Source organism: Haliaeetus albicilla, chromosome 18 (assembly GCF_947461875.1).
Source record: "Haliaeetus albicilla chromosome 18, bHalAlb1.1, whole genome shotgun sequence".
In the NCBI taxonomy this organism is placed as follows: domain Eukaryota; kingdom Metazoa; phylum Chordata; class Aves; order Accipitriformes; family Accipitridae; genus Haliaeetus; species Haliaeetus albicilla.
In genome coordinates this window covers 14072860-14080364 of record NC_091500.1, presented here as the reverse complement: position 1 = coordinate 14080364, position 7505 = coordinate 14072860, and positions in this window count along the sequence as shown.

Sequence of the window (7505 nt, the reverse complement as noted above, 5' to 3'; positions counted from 1 at the left end):
TTACATGTAAAAAAGGTAGCGGCTAAGAGGTTTATCTTAAAAATGAACCCACTATATCTTGAATGCAAGATGTAGAGATTGAAAAGGTATTCCTTAAATCTGATTTATGAGCTAATCTACCCCTTCTTGGTGAGGTTTCGATTATTATTCAAATAAATGTGGTTTTGGATATGAATGCTTGTGGGATCTCTGTTACTACTTTTGTTTGTGAGTATTTGTGTGTGAGAATGGCTCTGTGTGATCACAGGTAGCCACTATAAGGATACTGGCATCTCTATTATCTGTACATTGAGTGTGATCATTAACTGTTAGCCAGGAAGAAGGCAGTAGAAAAATCAATGCAACTTTGGTCAGAGGAAAAATAAGCCAGGGGTGATGGTAGTGGGAATGATCCTTCTGCAAATGACGTTTCATCCAATGTATGAGTGGAGGGCAGTGCATAATTGAATGATGCAAATGCAACAGGGAATGGAGATAAAAATAAATTCTAGGACTTACCAGACATACAAAATAGTCTGTTGGAGGTGGCACAGTGGCACACATAATGGTCCTCCCGCTAGGGCCTGTAGTATCATATGAGCCTGACAAACGGTCGCCAGTGAAGTGATGTTTAGAAATGTTCTTGCAATTCCTATGGTGTCAGTGTCGTCAGGTAATGTAAGTATAAAACGTGCAATATAGCCACTCAGCCTAGCTTCTTATCTCTTTTGGTTAGCTGAGAAGCATCCCATTTACTCTGAGACCGTGGTGAAAGGCAAAGTTTTGTTACATAAAGATCTGATTCATATGATTTCAATTATCAATATGGACTTAGGCTTTTTCAGTACTTAATGGGAATGGGGTGTCCAAGCTACATCATTCTCTGAAGATACCTGCATCTCCATTGGCTACAGGAGGTGTCTAGCATAGCAATGCGCTTAGTTTACGTGCTGTAGATAAGTGGGACAAAAATAGACTGAAAGGCTCTGATTTCCTCCCTCCTGCAACTTTTTCACCTATAAGTTGTATGTATACTCATTTAAGCAGTAGAAGGAGAGCTATGTTTTCAGAGGACAACTCATCCTATCTCAACACGCATGTAATAAAATCACCCCCTTCAAATGCCTTTCTCTCTCCCTGTTTAGTGTTTACACAACTCGGATTAACCTACTGCTGGAGTAGCTAACAAAGATGAGATTAACTGAGAAAAAAATGTCCTGAAACTACATGCTTTCTTCTCTCCCAAGATGAGCTCCACTGCTTTGTCAAACCTCAGACTAATAAAGCTTGGTTTACTGAATTGGAGAATGCTGTGTGATCCCAAAACAATGACAGTCTTAGATAGACTGTAGAAAATTGTTAGACCCTAATATTTAACAAATAAGCAATTACACAGAAATTATGTTGTAACTGTAAACAATGTAGTAATAAAAAAAAAAAAGGTAAAAAAAAAAATTTTGAAAAGGTCTCCTGAATCATTTGCCAAATTCTAATCACACACAGAGGAAAACCTGCTGCCCTCTAGTAAGTTTACAGAACTCAGTCAATTATTTTAAGGATTTCCCAGGAACTGATTGCGAGAGCATCTGGACATCTTACAATAAATTAAAAACAAATATTAATTACACAACTGTCCATTCAGATGGCTCAATGCACTTTAGCTGCCTTTTATTTGTCTCACAAAGGACCAACATACTGACATGTTAGTTAATTGAATCCTTGATTGAACAAGTAAACCTTACACTACGCTAAAACCTGCCAAATTTAAATTCTGGTGGCCTGCCAGAGGAATAGATTTCCAGTGTGAGAACCCACCACTGATATCCTAGAAAATGTTAATCTGATGGCTCATTTTAGGAGATCTGCAACTGATTTTAACTTTTCTGAGGGGAAAGAGTGTGAGACGTGTTCTAATGTAAAGCTAATTTCCATACCCCTCAAAGTTTTAAATATTGTTAGTGAAATCTTCAAGTTTGTCTGAAAACCAAAAAGAATTATCAGCACATATTTATGAATTCATGTTTTATGCTAGTTATAGCAGATTCTGTTCAAAAAAACCCAGATACATTCTGTATTTGCTGAAAATTCTCAGGTGATTGTTGAAGTTCGTCTTACCTTACTCTTAGGTAGCATAACTGCAGACAGACACAGAAGACATGGATAACTAATATAGATTACATTTAAAAGGATGTCTTGTGTTAGTGAGAAAATAAAATTATGAAATTAGGAATCCTTACACAGTAATGGATCCTCTAGGATATCATCTGGGTAACCATACTAGTAAAGGCTTTAACACTTATGATGCTCTGTATTTCTATAGATGACAGGATGTCCAGTCAGCCAGAGATATAGCCACTTGTCTTCATCAAAACTCATTTAGTTAGTGTTAGTGACAGTCAGTACAGCAACAAGACAGCAGACTGCATTTCAGGAGAATGAAGTGTAAGAAATGAATGTAATCCTTTGTGACTGAGTTAACATATTTGAAGATTAACAGCTCAGTTTAGCTGTTATTCAAAACAATGCCAAAAAAATGATTTGAAAGTGGTGCAAGAGATTGTAACAGAGCTCTGAGAAATCTCAAAATAAATTCTAAAGCTGAGGCTAATGTAAGCTGAAGAAAGGTGAAGTTAAGACAGAGCTAAAGGTGGGCAGAAGACTCAAGTTTGATACCCTTAATAGCACTGTAATTTCTCAGGTGCTTAATTGCTGTATTTCATTCATATGTTCAAGGACTTCCTTCTTCATTAACCAGATTCTTGTTCAGTCTTTTGCAAGCAGCGGAGGGAGTTTGCTCTTCTGTAGCATGTAGTGTAGTCCACTTTCTAACATCATCTGCAAAGTTTTATTTAACAGAATTCATGCAATTCCCACAGTCTCCTCTGCTTTATTCCTGTGACATGTGGATTATTGGAAATAGTCTGTGGCTCATGAGGGTATGGTGGCACATGGAATAGATGTTCTGTGAAATCTATTTATGTATAGCAGAAAGATTAGCTTTTTTTGAGGATTGGACATGGTTATTTGGGTGATTCCATTCTTATGGTCCAAAATCAGCTCACTAGCTGGGGACTTGTCATTGAAAAGTGTTGTAAGAAGACCATCTTTCAGGGTTTGAAACTGTCAGTTTCTATTAGTGGCAACATTTAATTCCTTTCTCCTTTGGTGTCTAGTACTTTTGAACTAATTACCCTCCTGTCCTCAAACTTCAAAGTTAGTGTAGTTGTTGCTTTTCTTCAAAGGAAAGAATCTTATATGTTTTGATGGTAATGCCATTTCATATTCCATCAATGCAAATCTCTTTGACAAGACTGGTGACCTGTGGGTGAGTGCTCGATTCAGGCAGCAGGTGGTAAGATCATTTGTCCCTCTTGTCATGTTCCTAGATCAGCACATTCCACTCACAGAAGTGGAGGTAAAGGCTACAAACTTTCAAAGACTTAGTCTCACTTTCTAAAATCACAGAAACACTTAGTCACATCTCCTTGGCTTTTCTAAAGCAGAAGAGCTGTTATTTCCCAGGTACCTTGCTCTTGGTCTGACAGTTCCTTATAATGCTTGCAGTCCTACCTTTTCCCACAGTCAGGTAGCTTTGGAATTCAGTGAAATGCAATGAAAACTGTTTTCTGCTACAACCTGATATGTGTAATTTTGACCCAGGCCTGAGTGGTTACAGAGGTAATTTTCATGTGAACAGTAATTTCTTTCCTCTTTTGTCCATGAGCATTCCGTCTTACCTCACCTGTCCAGTCACCCCTGGCCTAATTCTAGAGTGATGGAAGATGTCCCTAATGCAAAATTTGTGTCACCGTGCAGGAAATCACAGAAAATTCAGAGACATTAAAAAAAGGAATGATATTCCTGCATTCACTGTTAAAGCACCATCCTGGAAGCAAAAGTCCTGTATTCCTGGACCTATTCCAAGTGTGTTCAATAGATATAAATAATCAGCAATTGAATAAAATATATGAACATCATCTGGAGCCGTGATCAGAACCCAAGACTAGGCAAGCCAAAGTCCATCAAAGTCAATAGACACTCTTTCATCCATTTCAATGGGTTTTGAATGAGGCCCAGACTTGCTTCTGAAGCTCTCTCTAGACTCAATTTGTCCATGGCTATACTCTGTCTGTAACTGCCATGGCACAGAATAAGAAAGAAACTACTTAAAATGAAGAAGACATTGAAGTGCTAATGTTGCATAACTCTCTAGTATCAAAGGTCAATTTATGTTATAAAAAATTCTAGCTACCTTTCTGCAGGTTCTCTTCTTGACCTCTTGAATTCACAGTATTGAAATTTAGGTCCTAGCTGACAAATGTTACAATACAAGACAATGACGGGAAGCACTTGTGTATCTTTATTTCACTGCTCATCTATACTTTTTCCAAGTTTGCTGTGATGGTATAAGCGCCGATTGATCAGATGCCATAAATCGCTCTATCAAATGCCATCAAATAATGACATTTCCTATCTAGAAAGACAGATGAATAAAGGATATCCAGACTAAAAAAAAGATGCAGAAATCTTAAATGCTCCCTTGGTGAATTTCACACTTGACTGAAAATTATCTAATGAAAATGGCTGCCTGAGAAATTCCAACACCACTTCGTGGTCCCTGCTTAAGTCATTCCTCATGAAGCATAAAAAGTAGATCAGAGATAAAGCAGGGAATGAAACTGATATATTGTTTACAGTAATATATTTGGCACCAGGTCTTTATTCTAAGGCTTGACCTTTACTTATTTTTTTTCATTACTGGAAGAATTTACAAATACATTTAAATAATCCCATCTTGAAATAAATAGTGGTAATATCTATTTTTGGAAAAATGTAATACTTAACATTTGTTTTATTAAATTGAATTAGTTATTCGCTCATTATGAGTGTATTTTAGAATAAGTTTTGAAAATGCATATAAAAATCCAAATACTTTTGAAATCCTCATCACTTTGATGATAACACTTTTTCAGTTGTAAGGAGTAGATATAATTGGTTTTATTTCTTGCTTGCATTTAAGGATTGGAACATTTTAATAGAGAACCAAATAAATCTTTTTTCTCCTACTTTCAGATATCACACTAAACTTCTGCTGATCAAATAATTCTCTTTTCATAAAGTCTTCTGAAAATATGATCATCTCTAGAGGTGGACAAAAAATGGTTTTGGTTCACTGGTGGTTCTGGTCATGGTATCAAAAACTAAGCTAGGTAAATATTGACCTCGTGATCTTCAAATTTGTCCCTTTTACTCCATCAGACGTAAGCAGCAACCAATGACACAGTTAAGTGTATTTGGATTTTAGGGCATGTTGGATTTTTTTATACCACATGACAGTAATTTAGATTGGGAAGGATTGTAAACATCAAAAAAAAAAGAAGAAATCTCTGCTGTAGGAGTGAGAGTTCCTGGACTTTTCATAAACAAATGGAAGTACTCCTACCAAAAATTGGTTTGTTGAGTTGCCTATTGCCATCCAGCTTGATAGATAACAGTGAATAGCCTCATACTCCCAGCATAGAAGCCTGCTTAAGATTCTGAAGACCAAATAGCAGCGATACCATCTGCTCCTTGATTCAGCAGAAAACATCAGAGCAGCCTGCATCTTGGGATTTATTGTAAATCCTCATCCACTAGTTGTCTTCAGAGGGTTGCCTAACCTACCTGGTCAGCTTACTAGGCTTCTCAAGCTCTGAAATGCTGCAGATGTCAACTCTGCAGCCAGCCTTACAATTCATGATTCAGAATGACCTTTATCAAGACATCGGTCAGTTGTGGAACACTGAATTAGAGCTGAATTTTTTCTTCCATACACCTGCGTTCAAACCCCTATTATTAGAAACCATACTATTTCTCTACTGGGGAGAAGAGGGAGGCAGGAAGGAGAGAAGTGGGAAGCAGAGTAACTGTAACTTTTATGCTGCACCAACTTCCTGAAGCTTTTGTGGTAGAAGTAGAGGAATAATCTTACCAGTTCTCACGATGAGACTGAAATTGCTGAAGGAATGAATGGAAACTATATGGAGCTTTCCAGACCAAAGAACATCAGTGCAATGATCATCAGACACCGTTTCCTACCATCACCTATTTTTCATGTGATGATATCAGCATTGGAGTCTCACTTTTGCCTGTTAGGTTTGTCAAGGTTGCTTATTTTCTCCTTTTGTGTGTGTGTATGATTCCTTATCTTTAAGACTTGGGAGACTCTTGAAGGGAAATGAACAAACAAACGAACAAACAAAAATACTTAAGCTTCAATTTTGTCTTGACCTCTGGGTAGATTGTCACATGCTGTTTTAGCATACTGAACTACTGATATCAACAACAAATGAAAAAAACAACCCAAAACAACACCTACGCCATCCCCCCACCCCTGGCATCCACTTTTATGTTCCCAGGTTCTACTGCTTTTCCTGCTAAATTTCAATAGATCAGAGAGTCATCTAGTGGCCAAACAAAGGAATTTTGAATAAATTTTCTACTCGGGAGGCCTCGCCTGTCCTTGTCTCTCATGGGCTGTCTTAGACACTGACAGCAGACGGGAATCAGGCAGCAACAGGTGAAATGGTCATTAGGATAAAATAAGAAGTGCACTCAGTCATGGCCATTTTGTCATTAATGTCAGCTGAAAATTTGAGCATGACTGTATCAGCCACTTTAGAGTACTGAGAGAGTCTTAGCTTGGCCATAGAGAATATCCATGATTTGCTGACACCAATGGTTTAATCTAAATTTTGTGTATCCATGTAATTGAAAGATAGATACTATTCAGGGCAGGGAAATAAAAGTCTCAAGAATTTATCTTTTCAGTTTCCCTCTATAGGTACACAAAGCAAATCAGAAAAAAACACTAGGCAGTCCCCTAGGTTAGTAGTTTTTGTGCTTTGTCCTGCTGTATCCCCTAAACTGGGCTTCCTCTCACTTTGATCAATGAACTGTTGAGTCCCTGAATTGAGTTTACAATTTCAAACCTTAACAGCCAAATTTTATATTATCTACATCTAATTTTGAAAGCATTTTTGTATTACCAGATCAATCCATGTATTTTTCTAACTCACTAACCCATCTTTTTACAGTGACCAACACCAGAGGCTGTAAGAGAATAGGTGGATATTTATCTTCTTCCTCTCTAATTTAAAAAAAGGCACAATATCCTTTCCACAACATTCGTTATAATTGATTATAATTCTGAACAGTCTGAAGAACTTACAAACGTCTGCTCCCTCTTTGTTTTCAATTAAGTTCTTGTCTCAGCATTTTCTGTGTTTTGATATCCTACTTCTATTTCTCATGTAAAATCAATTCTTGTTCTATGACACAATAAGAAATTCCCAATCTACCTTTGATATATCACTAATGATTTTCTATCCTTATTTTTTTCACCATGCTAAGAAAGGGAAACATACTGTGTTTTAAGTATGAGTTTTTCTAGGCCTCATTTTTGTGGCTGTCTTCTGAGTCCTTCCACTTTAGTAATGCTTTTCTTGAGACTGCTAGATACCTGAGACAAGGCTCCAAATATTCTT